Below are 15402 nucleotides of genomic sequence, written 5' to 3'. Positions count from 1 at the left end.
GTGCCCACCGTGCACACCCGTGCTTACCCACTCTCACACCACACTGATGTGCACAGGACACACCCGCTTGCGAGTCCGCAAAGGGGCTCTGGCAACTCCCTCTGATGGCCGAGGCCGTCTCCCCCGTGAGGCGCACGAGGCCTGGGTGACTCGTGCTGGGGATGTGACTGGGATCTGTTGCCCAAGAGGGTGAGGACACTGTGAGTCACAGCCACTAGGAGAGTCCAGGAAGTCAGGCTGGGCCCACGGTGGACATCCCCCTTCATCAACGTCCACCCATCAGGAGTGGTGTCTCCACTGCCCCAGCCACATCTGGAAGCCCAGGTGGGTCTCCAGCTGTGGAACTCAGATTCGTCTTACGGAGACGTCTCTTTGCTCTCGTTTACATATCTACTGGGCCGGTGGAGCGTGGAGGCTCCTGGCACCTCCTGCCAGACACCTGGCCACGTTGGAAGGGTGTGGTGGGCACTGCCCAGGGGTAACAGGGAGCCTTCCTGGCTTCGACTTCCTGAGCCAGTGATGCCAGGACCCTGCCTGTGCAACTCTGCTGGCCGCAGGTTCACACCTGGACACACCTGGTCCCTTTGGTGTTGCCTTGCCGTGCCCCAAGGGACTCAGGTGTTGTCCCCAGGAGCCCAAGCATGGCTCGCCAGGCTGACCTCTCCCCCTCCTGGCTGTGTCTCTTGCATTTGTGTGAGCTGTGCACCCAGACTGCCAAGAAGAACCAAATAGAAGCCCTGGATTCCAGAAGCACCTTCCTTCTAGGGCTCCGAGAAGTTTGTAAACCCAGGCTGCCCTCCTCACCCCTGCCCGCTCCCCAAATCTAACACTGCCGTGAGTCGGAGGTATGAGGACACAGAGGTGCTGCCTCGTCCATGCGCGCTTCTAGAGGCCTTCTGTTGCTGCCCGCGCCTCCTGGGCAGAACCCCTAAGGTGCCAGTGCCTAACGATTGGACACTCTGGGGCTCCCTCACCGTCCCAGAGAACACAGTGAAAGTACCCACACTGGCGGAGGGGCCAGCGGGCAGGAGGGGAGCAGGGGACCCTCTGAGCAGCCGCCACCAGCTCCCGAGTGCCTCTGTATGGTCCTGTCCAGGGACACCACCCTGACCGCCACCCTGAGCACAGGTGCCCCCTTAGGACACCCCCTCTTCTCTGTTTCCATAGAAATAACCAAAAGCATTTAAATGTGTTACCTTTCTTCACCCATGTAGACTCCAAAAACGAAATCCAGACAGATCTTTATTTTTTGATTTAAAAGATATAAAAGAAAAAATTATGGGAGAGAATTCGTTATGGCAGGTGTCTATCTGTAAGAAGAATATATATGTATATGTCACATAGCTTGTTAGCAGGTTTATTTTTTAAATGAAAGGTTAAAAGAAATTGATTTGAAATATATATCACGAGAAGTCCCATGTCCTGTCAAACTGTCAGTATTTTATAAATAAACTTTTGTTTTGGAGTTCTGAAGCAGCGTTCATTCTCTTCCTCCCCGGCAGGGGAAGGGGACACCTAGCCCAGTGTCATGTTCAAGCCATCTGTTCCCCAGACGCCCACTGTGAGCCACGTGGGCCCCAGGCACAGTCCAGGACCTGACCCTCTGATCTCTTCATTCAAAGATGGGGGCATTTCTGTGCCGAGTGAAATGAGCTATTTTATTTATTTTAAATCTTCAGGATAAGCAGGAGTTGTGGAGCACACCCAGCAACTTGGGAGTCTGAGACAGGAGGATCCCAAGTTTGAGGCCCGTCTCTGCAACTTACTGAGACCTTGTCTCAAAATAAAAAGAGCTGGGGATGTGGCCCAGGCTCAACCCTCAATAGGTCGATAAATGGTAGAGCATGGATATCTAGGGCAAGAGCCACCCAGGTGCATTAGGCAAGAGAGTGATTCATAACAATAACGAGAGCGACAGCGAACTCTATCATGGGTTCACGCTGCGCCTGGCACTGCCGTCATCACGTTACACTTCGTAACACATGAAACCCTTGCGGTAGCTCCTAGCAGGGCAGCTGGAACAGACAGGGTGTGTGTGGCCTTCCCTCAGGCAGTGGCCGAGCCAGGATTTGCACTAAAGCAGTCAGGCTCCAGAGGCCGGTGCTGCCACTCGGATAGCTTAAGGCTCGCCTCTTGCCCATTTTTATTTGAATTTCTCCAAAGCCAGCTCCCTGGCTCCTGGGCATGTGGATGTCCTGAGAAATGCCTTGTGGAATAGAGGATCCAACCCACTGATCCCCCAGGTTTAGAGTTAGGACTTATAGATTGCTGAATTTATGGGCACAGTGGTGTGGCAGTGTAGGATAATGCCACATTATTATGGACTCCAATAAGGGAAAGAGAATAAAAGAGAAATCTTTTTAAGAGTACGGATAGGGGCTGGATTGTAGCTCACTGGTAGAGTGTGAGCTTAGCATGCGTGAGGCCCTGGGTTCAATCCCCAGCACTGGGCTGGGGGTATATTCAATGCCCCTCAATGAATAACATAGTGTACATGGTCGACATTGTTGTCAAATGCCCATCAGACACCTATGCATATCAAGTCAGCTCAGCTAATTAAAATACAGTTAAAGCAGGGGAAATCAATATACAGATATATGTTAAATAGTTTTACTTTAAAAGAACAAATGCAAATTCATTCACTATTCTGTGAATTTTGGGGGCCATGGAATTATTTTTTTTTTTTCAGAATGGGCTCCGAGTATGGAATTAGCATCTATTTTTGTAAATCACACTTATAATGAATCCTTGGTGCCTTCCAGCTTCTGTTGCTTTAAGGTAAAACAAGAACATGTAGAAATAAGGGCTTGCGGAATCCTAGATTTCCTTCTCTCTCCTGAATGCTATATGGCTCTTGCCCACGGCTGACTCCACATACCCTTTTATTTTTAACAGCTTCCCTTTACCCAGGCTTTCAACATGATTTCCAGAGAAACACTATTATCCTTTTCTACTCTTATTTTATCCATGTACATCATAGTTTATTAAATTATGTAATTACTATGAAAAGCACAATTGGCGTAAACAAGTTGGGGATAATTGACTCTTTGTAAACAGCTCAACTCTGGCCTCCAACCCTGGGGGACCAGGACGCCAGCGTGTTTTGCAGAGGGCATACGGGGTATCCATTAAGGTGACTTGCTGTTAAGAGGAGGTCAGATAAGAGAGCTACTGTTTATATTACAGTGCAAACCGTGTACACTGGTCTTTATAACCAATTTTCAAGTTGATAAGGGGTTTTCAAGGGTAATTTTTAACTGCACATAATTTTTATCTTACACATAATTGAGACCCCCACTCCCACATTAGAAGCAACTCCAGGCCCATGCCTGCGGGTGTTTGGCTAAAGGATAATGACATGGAAGAGATTCTGAACTGGGAATCTGAAGGGTGAACTCATTCTACAATGGTCCTTTGCAATCCGGGAGACCTCAAAGCATTTTCTGGGGACTGTGGATGTAGCTCAGTGGCAGAGTTCTTGCCGAGCATTCATGAGCACCTGGGTTCAATCCCCAGCATCACACACACAAAAAAAATTTAAAAATAAAAATAAATAAATAAATAAAGTGCCTCTTGGTTCTCAGAGGAAGCGAGTGGGCCCCAATCTGCCCTTGAGACCAGCTGAAAGATCCAGTATGATAATGGGGTTGAAAGAAAGCGTTTTGCAGCACACACAGAGAAGCAGCTGCAGACCTTGGAGAAGCTTCTCAGTATCCCTCAATTCCAATCTTCCTCCTCATTCCTTTTCAAATTCCAGGTTGGTCTCTCCCGGCGGGTGGTCGGTGGGCATGGACTTTGGCTCGATGACCAGTCAAATACACTAGGTGAGAAAAGAAACAATGTTGACACCAAAACCCCGTGGGAGGGTCAATCTGCTAAGAGGACGCTGGGAAGACATCATTTCCCAAAGCCAAGGGTGAGACAGCATCCCAGTAGGAATTACGCACAGTCTCCCCTGAGAGAAGGTGACCTCAGGAAAACTCTGGACCATCTCTCAGAAACTGCAGAGGTTCTCAGAGCTTCCAGAGTTTCTAAACAGGAAAAGGTCACTTTGGGCTAGTGAGGCCCACCGAAAGGAGCATGGACGTGGGAGACCTAGGTCCCCCGTGACACTGGTTAGCTTCCACTTGAATTTAAGGTTGCCCTCCACCAGCCACCGCTACCCCATCCACAGAACAAATGCAACCTCTCCTTCTCCAGCATGTAACTTGTGGAGCCAAGGGCAATCCCAAACCCACCAGGACTACTGTTTCCATGGCAATGGGATTGGCCTCAAGGTCTGCCAACTATGTCCCCTATTTTTATTTGCTCGATGGCCACCGCCCCCCCCCCTTCAAGTCTCCAGTGTATGCAAAAGGCGAGGGCTCAGGCCAACCTTGAAAAATGTCAGCTCTCTGCCACGTGCCATGGTGCATGCCTGCAATCCCAGCAAGTCTGGAGGCTGAGGCAGGAGGATCACAGTTGGAGACCAACCTGGGCCACTTTGTGAGACCCAAAATAAAAAGAAAGGGCTCGGTGGCAGAGCACCCCTGGGTTCCATCCCTGGCACCACAAGCCAACCAAACAAAACTTCAGTTGGTGATCACTGCTCTGTACCCCTCACGGAAAGTGTGTGGACATTAGAAGGGAGATTGCATGTGCACAGGATTCGTAGCCGAACAACCCTCAAGGGATTGGGGCTGTTTGTGGGGTGGAATCACCCAGAGCCCCTGCTTCGGGCACAGTTCACCTCTGCCCTTCCTCACCTCACTCCCTCAACAAGGTGTGTTCTACCCTTCCTCAGGACCCTTCCCAGCTAGAAATCACATCCGGAGGAAACCTGAAATCTTAGGTCATTCCCACCTGGCGCACATGGCCAATGGAGGAAGAGGTTGCCGGAACCTGCAGACAGGTTGGCAGAGGAGAGGGGTATGGGGGCCACAGTTCCCAACCCTCCTCTGCTCCATCCTGCCCACGCTCCCTGTCATTTAAGCCCAGTTCCCACTGGATTTGAGGGCTCTAGGACTCAGTCCATGCAGGGCACAGAGCAAGGTGGGGTGTGGCTCCGAGGGCACATAAGAGCCAGCAGGCCCATACCTGTGCCTCCCGCTGTGGACGTCTCCCTGGAAAGTTCCACTCTTGTGCCCGAGGCGGACGGTACACACTTGCACTTCCGTTACACTCTCCTCTGGCGTTAGGCCCAAAGAGGCTCCCTGGGAGCGTCCATCATGGTGAGTGAGATGTGGGTTGTGGCATGTAAGAGGTCTCTGCACCGCTGTGGCTTGACACCTCCGCAGCAGGCTGGATCTGTGAGAGGTGACCAAACCCAGAGGCCAGCAGGCACCACAGTCGGCCTGGCCTGTGTTTTAGCTAACCCTCCCGGCAGCCCCAGATGTGGACTGTCCCTGTTCTCAGGTAAGGACACCTACCAGTGCAGAATTCCAACCCTGGCCCTCCTGGTGTCCTGGTGCCCCGTCTTTTAACCATGAAGCAGCCTTGGGGCCATACACAGATGCAGCTTGACCCAGGAGGCCTAGGCACTTGGAGAGACCCCCAAGCTCTAGGTGGGCAGTAGGTCAGGAAAACATCGTCACAGTCTCTGTGGCCATGACACAGACAAACTTCACATGTGACCAAAGGTCATTCCAGTGTGTATTTTGTCTGAATCATGAACAAAAAAAGTAACACCCATTCTTAGCTCGTGGGCCACACAGAAACAAAGGGGATCAGGCGCCTGCTGACCTCCGGGGCAACTCGAGTCAAGTCCACACTTGCGGGAACCTCTGTGGGGCTCTGGTGTGATCCCCAGATATGGCAACCGAGGTTAGGGTAAGAGGTTGAATTGTGTCCCTCCTTCCCCGAGATCACGTCCACTAGGAACCTCTGGAAGTGATCTCCTTTGGAAACAGGGCCTTTACCAATGTAATTAGTCCAAAGGAGGTCACATTGGTTTTTTAAAAATTCAATAAATCCAATGACCATCGACCTTCTATGAAGAGGAGAGGACACACAGGGACACACGCAGGGGAGAAGGCCATGTGGGGACAGGGGCGGAGATCACAGTGATGCTACTCCAAGCCAATGAAGGGTTAGTATTGATCGGAACCCAGAGGAAGCGGAAGAGGCAGGAAGAATCCCCCTGGAACCTTAGGAGGGAGCCGCCTCTATCTTCCCATGCCACAAGAACATCCTTGCTGTTGGCTTAGGCCATCCGCTGGGTGCTGATTTGTTACAGCAGCTCCAGGGTGTGCTCGGGCAGCTGTCCTTGGAGCGCCCACATGCATCTTTATCTCTGGGAGTTTAGGTTTAATCAACTCAAAGTCTGGCAGGACCCCAGGACCAGGGACCTCCGGCCTCGGGCCTCCCTTCCGCTCCCTCCCCTCTTGAGCCTAGATTTCTGTAGATAACTCCTGCCAGCCCTGAATTAAATTGGCAATTGTGGGATGCTTGTTTTCCTGTCTCTCCCTAACCTCCCCCTTTTAAATTGCTTCCACCCCTCACTGAGAGCCAAAGGAGTCATTCCAAGCTGCAATCTCGGGGTGGGGGTGGGGGGTGGGGGGAGACTCACCGGTCATTAATCTGCAAACTATCAATCACAGATGCTACTGACCAGATGGGGCCTCCCACCCTGAGGCCATTTCTGGGTATAGGGGAGCTCCGGGACATGGAGAGGTGGCAGCAGCAGGGCACAGCCAGCCTGGTTGTGGGTGGAGGCAGGACCTGCTGGTGCTGGGGACATGGTAGGCAGAGCAGGCTTCTGTCCTGACACCTGGGACCTGGCCATTTCACCCTACTCTGGGAGTATAAGGGGGAAGGCAGGACCCACATCCACCAGCTGGTGCTAGAAGCCAACAGTCCAGCAGGAGATGGAGGAGACCCAACCACCAAGAAGGCCTGCAGACGGTAACAGGGCTCTCATTTGAACACCTTTCCACACTCTGCATAAACTCACTCATTGACTTTGGTGTGTGTGCGTGTGACTGGAGATTGCATCCAGAAGCTCTCTACCCCTGAGCTACATCCCCAGTCCTTTTTAAAATTTTTATTTTATTTTGAGACAGGGTCTCCATAAATTACAGAGGCTAGCTTCAAAGTTACCACCCTCCTGCCTCAGCCCCTTGAATCGCTGGAAATACAGGTGTGCACCATGGCACCAGGTGAACTCCTTCAATCTCACAGACAGGAACAGAGACCTGGAGACCCAAGTAGCCTGCCTGAGGGAACAGGGCGAGGGTCTCCAGAGACACCCTCAGTGCCTGCAGACTACCCCAGACAAAAACGTGTCTTGAAGAGGGCTCGACTTCTGGGGGTGAAGTCGAGAGCTGCTCATGCTCCTGCAGGAGACCCACAACAAGACCCGTTCCCTGGTTCCTAGGCCGGGGCCTCTTCTGTGCTTTGGGTTCTTTGATGGAGACAATTAGCGTCCAGTCCCAGGCTCCTGGGAAGAGCATGGGCAGTCTCCACTGTTTCCTTTCCTGGCCTTTGTCTCCCACAGAGATTTGACCCATAGTTGGAAAGAGCTGGGAAGGTTCTAGAAGTGGGTGGGTGGGGTGGGTGAGAGGTCGGGGAAGCGACCTCCGAAGTAGTCCCAATGTCATTTCCTGGAAGGAGACCCCTGGGGGACAGGCAGGAGGAGGTGACCATGGGCAGGGCCGGAGTGATGACCACTGTTTGCCTTTTCTCGAGGCTCCCCACCTGCACCCTGGCCTTCCCTCTGTGAGCAGCCAGCTGCCTGTGCCTGCGCAGCCCGGCCTCCTGCCTGGACCAGTCCTGCGGACGGACGTGGGCTGTGGATCAGAGACAGAGACCGGGCTTGTTTCTGTGGCCTTCCGTGGCTCCCAGGGTGGGGGCAGGGCTGTTCAGGTCAGGACAGGAGGATTTCGCCATAGGGGGCGTGGCTGGGCTCTTCCCGGGAGCTTTTTCTGTACCCCTTGGAGGGTGGAAGGGAAACAGCAGCTCCACACAGTGACTCGAGGACAACTGACACTGGGCCTCAAGGAAGAGGGACACAGGCCCCCTAAAAGGGGCCTCTCTCACCCGCTGCCACCCTGGAGAAATGCAAACACAGTGTTGACAGAGTCTTCTGATTTTGCAAGAACTAGAAATCAAGTTTATGTAAATTCCCCTTATGCTTAAATACTAGCAACTAAAAATATGTATTTTTTAAAACATGGTTATGACAGATTGTGTCTTCTAAAAATGACTGCAAAGATGCTTCCCTTCTCACATGTCCTTGACCCTGCTCCCGTCCAAAGGTGGGGTTCAGGGCTGGGGGTAGCTCAATTCCCAGCCCAGAACAAAAAAGATAGGGTCCATGTTACTCCCCGAGAATCACAAAAAGGGACTGGTATCAGAAAAGATGCTAGTGACCTTCAAGGCTAGGTCACTGTTATGGGTTGAACTATGCTCCACCCCCAAAACCCAGCACCTGGGAATGGGACCATACGTGTAAATAGGGTCTTTACAGATGGTCGTGTTAAGCTGAGGTCACTGGGTGGACCCAAATCTAGTACAGCTAGTGTCTTCATAAGGGGGAAATTTGGACACAGAGATAGACATATAGAAAGAGAAAGCCATGGGCTGGGGATCTAGCTCAGTTGGTAGAGTGCCTGCAATTCAATCCCCAGCACCACACACGAAAAGAAAAGGAAAGAAAGGAAGGAAGGAAGGAAGGAAGGAAGGAAGGAAGGAAGGAAGGAAGGAAGGAAGGAAGGAAGGAAGGAAGAAAGAAAGACACCAGAAGCTAAGAGAGGCGTGAAGGGTTGGGGAGGTGGGGCTGTGGCCTAGCATGCGTGAGCCCTGGGTTCCATCCCCTGCACTACTGAGGCGGGGCTGATGGTGGAGGTGATACAGAAGACTTCCTCCTTCACTGTCCTGCAGCTGATTCTGGACCTCTGGCCTCCAGAACTCTGACACAGTAAATTTCTGCTGTTTAACCACTATCTTGTGACACTCGGTTATGACAGCCTTAAGAAACTAGGACGTCACAAAAGTGGTAGAGTTTGCACTTCCAATTCTCTTGGGCTTCTCCATCCTGTCTCTTGGCCACTGTCTTGTGAGGAAGCCGGAACTCTCCCACGGGGAGAGAACACACACAGGTGCTCTGGCTGAAAGCCCGGCTGAAATCCAAGCTGACACCCAACCTCCACCACCAGACCTGAGTGATCCTGATGATCCCAGCCCCCGCCACTGGGGTACCACAGCCTTCCAGTTTTTCCAGTCGAGACCCCTAGATCCTGGGTAGGAAGAAGCCCTTCTCCCTGTGCAGGATCCAAACACAGGAGACCCGTAGCATCCAGAAGCCTAATAAAATGGCGGCCTTCAGAGGAGGACATTCTACAGTAACCGTAATGGAACAACCGTATGGGCCGAGCAGGATGGGCCTCCAGGCTTCCTCTGACAGACAGGCCTCTGGTTTGGAGAAGACCAACGAGCCTGCAGATGGGTTCTTCAAGGCTTGGAAGCAGCCCAACAGGAGCCAGACTTTCTCTGCACCCTCTGGGAAAGGGAGAGGTGGTTATGAAATTTAAAAAGGGGGAAGGAGCAGGGAGGAGGTGAGGCAGGGAGCAAGGTCAGGGTTTCCTAGGTGGGGATGGAGCCACTGTCTGCCAGGACTCAGACACAGAGGAAGGCTCATGAGTCCTGCAGCTCCAGGGCTGTGGGGTCTCACAGGACTCTCTGAAGATCAAATCAGCTACTGCATGGAGATCTTCAATGTGTGCCTAGCATCCTATGAAAACCCGCATGTACTTTAGGGCTTACTACTGTTATGATTAGTGTCCTGATTTGCAGGCAGTGTGCTGAAGACTTACGGTCCTGCGGAGTTATGTCCAGAACTACATTGAAAGAGACAGAGTCAATGTGGTTCTGGGACCCTCACTCCAAACACAGCAAGACCACCGTGATTTATTTGATTTATATTTTGTATACTTCATTTGGAGTGGAGGGAAAGAATCCCTTGCTTACAAAAATAAAACCTTTGGAAACCACCCCGTAGTAGAACAAGGACTAGCCTGGGGGTTAGGAGAACTCGTGTCTCATTCCTGGTTTCGGCTAGTAGCTGGCTGCATGCCCCTAGACAAGTCGCTTCACCTCTCTGGATTTTATTTTCTGTTCTGCAAAGTGAGTAGCTTAAGTGATCTCTAATGTTATATCATTATCCCTGAATTAAGTAGCCAGATTGTTTTGCTCAAAAAGAAAGGAGAAAGGTTCTCTTCTGCAAATTTACAAATGGTTGGTTTATTATGGATTCAATTTCAAACCTCTAGTCACCCTCACCCCAGCCTTCTCTTCTCTTCTGAGGTCTTTCGATGATCTTGGACCAAGTTTTGCTCTACTGCAGGTCCCCAGCACTTCCCCTGCCATTCAGAAGCCCTGCTCCTCTGGGCCTGGACCTGGGGCAGTCTGCTCCCTGACTCCTCCCTGTAGCTCACCTAGCATGTCTTTTACTTTCAACCACAACTGCTTTCTGGAAAGCAACTGGCTCTGGAGGTGACAGAAGGCTTGGGGGTGTGGGGGAAAAGAGAAAACCAGTGTCCTGTGGCATCAAGCATCAAGCTGGGATGTGTAAATTAGCCTTGACATCAGACTAGCTTGAGTTATTGTTATGACTCCAGGGCTTCCCAGAACCAAAGGATGGACACACACACACACACACACACACGCACGCACACACGCGCACACACGCGCACACACACACTCACACCATGACAAAACTCTAAGGAAACTGAAAACTAGAAAAAGAAACTGTCTCCATGGTGATCATACACACCTTCCCCTGCCCTCTTCCTCACTCCCCCCATCAGGACGAGGGACAGGGAGACAGAGACACCAGGCCCTTCTCCCCTCACCCCTTATTTGCAGCTATGGACTGTCAACACAATCTCAGTGACACTCAGTTCTGGGCTGGACTGGTAGACAGGAGGGCAGGACAGATGTCTCTTAGAGTCTCCTTCTTCCAGAGGTGTCTCCCTGTCCTTGCGTGCCCTGAAGTTGGGACAGTGCAGGCTGCGTCTGGACAGAGTGTGCAAGTGTGGGAAGCTCCCCTTGAGGGTCTGGGATCCTAGGGGCTCCGTACAAAGGCGGGGTGTGAAAGGGGAGCGGCCCAGTCAAAGGCATGGGCCCCAGAGCTTCCCACTGTGATGGGCTGCTTGCTCCTTTAAGCACATCTGGGCAGAACTGTCACATCACATTGGGACTGAGAGAATGCTGAGTGATGCCTTCAGCTCCAATCATCCTCCTCTTCACCCCAGGCCTTGCTGAGCTCCAGGAAGTGATTTAATTGGGTGTGGATGGGGGGTGAACAGCAAAGGTGATTTGAGCCATGACTATGGCCTTCAATGAAGTGCCTCGAAGCAGGGCAACTCTCCTTGAAACGACATTGAATCTTCCTGGGCAGATAAGAGTCTGCCAGTTTGGTCAAGATGATGCCGGGTCTCCCTGGCAACCTCCCCTTGCCCGCCAAGCTCAGTACAGTGACAAGATCACCCGAGCTTCCTCTGGAGTCTTCTTTCCTGCTGTCGGGTGGTTTTACCCCGAGAACCTGGCTGCCCAGGCTTTCCGGACGGGGGGCTCTGCATCAACCAGCTGGGAATCTTGGGTCGGTGACTCAGTCTTCTCTTGGGAATCTGAGAAGTAGGGATAATGACAGCAACTACTCCACAGTTTGAGATGAAGAAGCCCTAACATCCAGTAAAGGACTCATAAATAAATCAAACCTTCCACAGGCAGCCTGGCTTTCCTAAGTGCTTCTTATCAGAGTCACTAAGCCTCAGAGCTGGGAGAAGGAAGGCCCTTCTCTTCTAGGTACAAACAGAATTGCTTTCTTCTTCTTAAGTCCCTGGCCTTCCTCTCCATCTGGAGGCCAGGAGGGTATCCGGCTACCAGAGCCTGTTCTGTAAGAGACACCCCTGCAAAGAGACAAGGAAATCAGGTGAGGCCATCTGGGGAAGCCCACTGGAGACCTTATCAGAAGCCCAGGCCTCAGTGCTGGGGATGACCCTCACTGGTAGAGCGCTTGTGTCGCATACATGAGACTCAGACTCGAGCAGAGCGCACACACACAAACAGGCCTGCTTCTGCCTCCTGCAGATAATACCGTGCATGTTTTTCTGTTAGCTCAATTCTGGGAAGCACCAACAGGGTTGGGCACGTTCTGTGCAAGGTGGACACTAGGGACCAAACTTGCTCCAGAAGCTTTAACTTGGGCCCTTGGCTTTGAGACCGGCTGGCATCCATGGGGTGAGCCCTCGGTGTGACCCTAGCTCTGTCCTGCATTGCCCATTTACACCAATGCTATGAGGTAGGTACCTATGTGGTCCCCCGTTAAATACATGAGGAAACTAGGCCCAAGGCGGGGGGGGGGGGGGGATGCAAGTGGCTTCCCACAGGTCATACAATGACAGTCAGGATTCAAACCCAGGATCATTCTGCACTTACAGACCCCTGCAGCACCAGAGGAGGCCTCTGCTGAGGAGCAGGACGGGGCTCTCCCACTTTTCCCAGGGGTCACTGGTGGGTGAAGCTCTGGGCTTTGGAGGTCTGGATGAACAGCATCTCTTCAGGCCAGGGGTCTTCTGAGACAGCAAGTGGCCTCCATGACCTCCAGGCCCATCTGCACTGCAAGCTCGAGGGTGCTGCATTCGGGACAAAGCTCCGTCTGAGGCTCAGGTTGCAAACAGAATACAGGAGGGAGGTGGGCTCCAGACCCTGCGCGTCCTTCTTCAGGCACCTGTACTGCGTGTTGTCTCCACTGAAGAGTCCAGTGCAAATCGGACACCATCCTGCCTCCAAGGAGCCTCTGGGAGTGGGTACTTTCTGCCACAGGGATGGGCTGGGGGGGGGGGGGCAGGCCTTGCCCAGAGCCCCAGGCAGAGTGCCTGGGGCTTGGTATCCTTGGGACCTTCCCAGTTGCTCAGCAGAGGTCAGCCCAGTCCTGTGGAAGGGCTCCAGGTGGTTCCCAAGGACAGGGAGCCAAGGAGTGGAAAAAAGCCTCCGCCTTGAAGGCAAGGGTGTGGATTAGCCAGGGCCAGGACCCTGAGCGAAGGCCCAGACTTAAGTCACCAAGTCTCTACCTCCAAACCGCTGACCCGGGGCCTGGGGGCCCCCTGAGATGCCCATTCCAGGACCATCTCAGCCTCATCCCCGTAGTAGGAGTGGAGACTCGGACTAGTGATGGAAAAGTCATGGGAGCCTTCTCACAGGAAGGGTCCTGGACATCAGCTCCTTTCAGGAAGGTCAGTGGGGGCTGGGGGTGTGACTCCGTGGTGGGACGCTTGCCCAGCATGTGTGAGGCCCTGGGTTTGTTCCCCAGCGCTGCACAGAAAGGAAGAAAAAAATGGGAAATGACCCGCTTAGAGTCCTACTTTACAGTACACTTTACACCAGAAGGAAGGTGGCTTCCAACTTTTCTGTAAAGAAGTGCGCTTAATCACCTAGCCAACCTCCTTGGGGTGGGGCCCAGGAGCCAAGGCTAACAAACCCTGGGAGATATGGGTTGGGGCTGGTGGGAGGGGACAGGCCCATGCAGCTGCAAGGATCTCTCATGCCCAAGTCCCAAAGGCAGGCCCCAGCAGCCTGTGACAGGCAGAGACACACGCCCAGGCCTAAAAGCTTATAGGTCAAGTTACACCAAAGGTGCAGTTAAGACGTCAAATCCCTCTCCAAAGTCTGTGGCTTAGAGCTTGCCAGATATTACAAGGTAGGTATCCAGGCCTCCGTTCCTTTGTTTTGTTAATTTCCTCTGAGTAGCCATAGACTTCACTAACCTAAAAGGTTGGGGCAAACTAATGTTCAGTGATTCTAGGAGAGAAATCCACAGGTTTTGGATTGGGGAAAATTAGCACTTTTCTTTTTGTCGGATTCCCCCTGGGGTGTGTGCGAGGATGCAGTCTAGACGCAGCTGGGAGCTCCCCCGGGCACCCTGGTGTACAGTGGGCACCCTGAGGGCAGGGATTGGGCTCTATTGTCTTAGTCCGCAAAGACAAAGCCTCCATTGACCTTAAATGTTTGTGGAAGGAGACAGGGTTTGAATAGGGGTGGAGGAATTACACAGGGGCCTGAAGGCTTTGTCCTGGAGCTAAATTGAATTGATAGGAACTCAGTTGGGAAGCCAAACCCAAGACACCAGGTGAAAAAGGGAAAGTCAGTAGTGATAAGAAGCAGGAGAAGGTCAAGGGCAAAACCAAGACACGTGTCAGGTGTACTGACACGTTCGCTGAATAAGGCTCCAGGAGACCTGGGGACAAATGGTCTTTCCCCAAGATCTCCTTAGCACAGTGACTATGTTCCCATGCATTAGGAGAAAACAAGTTGCCCCCTATCTCAACTGTGGGTGGGACAGCTGCTCCTGGGGTGGGTTGGTTTTAAAGAAAAAATTCGGGGGGGAGGGGGCAGTGAGGACAAATCACTGAGAGCCCTAGAAAAAATAATTTATTGCTGGGTACCGTGGCCTGTAATCCCAGCGGCTTGGGAGGCTGAGGCAGGAGGATCAGGAGTTCAAAGCCAGCCTGAGCACTAAGCAACTCAGTGAGATCCTATCTCTAACTAAAATACAAAATAGGGCAGAGGAAGTGGCTCAGTGGTTGAGTGTCCCTGAGTTCAATCCCAATAATAATAATAATAATAATAATAATAATTTATTTAACAAAGAAGGAAAGAGATGAGAGAGGAAGATGTCTCAGGAAAAAAAACAGCAAAGTTTTTTTTTTTTTTTGGAACAGGTAAGGCATGCTGAAATTTGGAGGAAAAGGTCCTGGAACTCCAGGAGTAGGGATTAGGGTTAGGGTTAGGGTTAGGGTTAGCTGGGGATGTCCCAGTGGAAAGGACCATGGAGGGCCTGCGTGTGCCCAGCTGACCACAGGTGCTTTCTTTAGGGGATCTCATCAAGTACTCATTGGAGCAGGGAAGACAGGGTTGCTGTTCCCGTTTTACAGAGGTGGAAGCTGGTGTGGAACTCACCTGCTGGTGCAAGGCACAGCTGGAATTCCAAGCCACAGTGGCTGCCAAGTCTTCCTTCCAACCAGCCTCTTCCAGAGCTGGGTCACCCCAGGTCATAAAGACCAGCTACTCCATTTGCAGGTTGCTTTATAGTCAAAGTCCTCCCACACCTAATATCTCATCTTGACAACCTCCAGGACAGGCTGGGAGAGAAGAGGGATCTCTGCTCCTTGGACACAAAGGGGCACCAGTGCCGCAGGCTTTGCTGTGGCTCCTAACACACCAGACCAGGGAGATAACCCTGTCAGGCTTGGAACCCATGTTTTCTGGCTCCCAACTTGCTCTGAACTTGCTTTCTAGTCCCAAAGTCTAGTATTGATACTTTTGGCTGCTGGTGGCGCTTGCTGAACAATGTCTCTACCACAGAGCTGCAATCCCAGCCTAGTTTGGGAGGCGATTCTCACTGCAGGATGGGGTGACTGTGCC

The sequence above is a fragment of the Urocitellus parryii genome, chromosome 7 (genome assembly GCF_045843805.1).
Source record: "Urocitellus parryii isolate mUroPar1 chromosome 7, mUroPar1.hap1, whole genome shotgun sequence".
Classification (NCBI taxonomy): Eukaryota; Metazoa; Chordata; class Mammalia; order Rodentia; family Sciuridae; genus Urocitellus; species Urocitellus parryii.
Note: the sequence above shows the minus strand (reverse complement) of the source record.